The sequence below is a fragment of the Pteropus vampyrus genome, unplaced genomic scaffold (assembly GCF_000151845.1).
Source record: "Pteropus vampyrus isolate Shadow unplaced genomic scaffold, Pvam_2.0 Scaffold1044, whole genome shotgun sequence".
Classification (NCBI taxonomy): Eukaryota; Metazoa; Chordata; class Mammalia; order Chiroptera; family Pteropodidae; genus Pteropus; species Pteropus vampyrus.
Genome location: NW_011889825.1, coordinates 12995 through 14964, shown reverse-complemented (window position 1 = coordinate 14964; position 1970 = coordinate 12995). Strand labels below are relative to the sequence as shown.

The window sequence follows — 1970 nt, the reverse complement described above, 5'->3', positions numbered from 1 at the left end:
GTTTTCTGCGCCCATCGCTCACGGACCCTCGACTTCCTATCAGGAATCTGAAGCTCCTTGCGGCATATTCTGATGACTCAGGGGACCTCTCGGTATGTGTCCTTTTCGGGTTCAGCCTTCTCTCTCCTGAATCGACTTCCAGAGGACGTCTCAGGGCTCCGTGTGTCGTGCTGGCTGCTCCCCTGGTGTCTCCTGCACCCGCTCCCCGCTTCCTGGCCCCGCGTCGTCTTCCTCGCCCCTCGCTCTCGTTTGTGGGAGCACTGTCGTCGGCAGCTTCCTGGGAAGGGAGCACCTCGCACGTGCTCGCGATTCTCTCTTTGGGGCGCCGGGCTTGGTCTCCCGCCCTCTTGCCTTGCGATCCGCCCCCGGAGTGTGACCTCTGTGGACTCCCTCACCTGGGCCGCGTGCCCCGCTAGGTACGGCCGATGCAAAGCCAGGGTGCAAGGCCAGAGGGCGGGGAGGCCGGGGACTCCAGCAGGTGTCGCGTCCAGAACAGCCACCGATCCGGATGCGCCGTCTCTGCTGGAAAATCGGCACAGCCCCTGCCACCTTGGACGCTAAGGTCGGGGGTGGAGTGTGTGGAGGACAAGCGGAAAGCCTCTGCGGTGGCCTCAGAGGACTCTTATCTTTCGTAGATGCGAGACAGACACGGCTGACGGTCAGGCCCAGGGGCTGGCCGAGTGCGTTTCAGAGCCGCACAGCCATTTAAATACGCAGCCCGTGGTCTCGGACGCCGAGGTAAGGGCGCTGGGGCGCACCGGCCCCGAGCCTAGTAACAGGAACATTTGTCAGATGCAGGTGAGGCGGAGAACTTGGGACTCCCAGATACTCCTGTCTGACGAAATGGGGCTTCCCTTGGGGAAAGAAAAAAAAAAAACGCAAGCCCCCCGCTACCAAAAGTCCAAACACCTGCCAGGTACTACAACTGTTTTGTCTCTTGGTTTCCTGTTACATGGTCTTGCGTCTTCTCAGGTCTAATTTATGATCATACGCTAGATATTGTAACTGGACAGGCTCTGGGGCCAAAAATGCGTGATGAGTGAGACGCGCTGTGTTTTCCTGGACTCAGATTCTGCCCTTTGAGTCAACTTTTCCGTTTTTTTTTTTTTTGTTTTGTTTTTTATCTGAAATGGCCCACGTGGACCCTAGAGTATCTTTTCCCAGGTGTCCTCAGAGCAGGTTTTCATTTTACGGGGATAAATACCTGAGAGTGTTATTTCGGGGTCACACGTTAAATTTCTGTTCACGAGAAGATGCCAGCTGTTTCCTAAAGCGACTTCCTTTCTATCACTGCCAGCGGAGTGTGAGGTCCCTTCTGTAAAACTGAGGCACACCTCGTACGGCGCCCAGAATGCGCCTGACCCGCCGACGCGCGTCGGGGGCCACGGCATGGAGAGGGTGGCAGCTATCCCGTTGTCACACTGGCCGCCCACAGGGAGGACTTCGGCTTCAGGTCCCACAGCCTCGGAGTCAGCGCGTTTCCGAGCCGGGCTCGGCTCTGCAGAGACGTCAGGGACCCCGACATCCGCCTCCGGTGCGGAGGGTCCTCACGGTGGCCTCGAGCTCAGCTGCGGGAATCTGTTCACAGGGCCGTGGGTCGAGGGACTCATGAGGGTGGCGGAAGCCCTGGGCCCGAGGCGACGAGGAGAGAGGGGGTGGCTTCCAGTGCTACCAGAAGCCAGAGAGAGCTTGAAGCCGGGAAGGGAGGCCACCCAGCAGCCGTGGCTGGAGATGGCAGCCGGAGACAGGACGAGCCCCGGCGAGGAAGCGGGGGCGGGGACCACGCGCCCTGACCCCTCTCCGGGTCCTTGTGGAACCTCGTTGGTCCAACTCAGCCAGAAGTCCCAGGCGAGTAAGCCTGTTGATGGCGTCCGTAGAAATCAGCATTTGGGGACACAGAGCAGGACGTAGAAGGGGGGACGGTGGATCAGTATGGGGAGGGGCGGGGCGGCAAGTGGAGAATGACCACA

General features: G+C 59.8%; 1 protein-coding gene across 5 annotated transcripts in view; it reads left to right on the top strand.

The window, feature by feature from the left end:
• The window catches only part of LOC105310072 (probable threonine--tRNA ligase 2, cytoplasmic), a 10898-nt gene that overhangs the window by 1771 nt on the left and 7157 nt on the right, over window positions 1-1970 (top strand). The gene's annotated exons all lie outside the window — the stretch shown is intronic.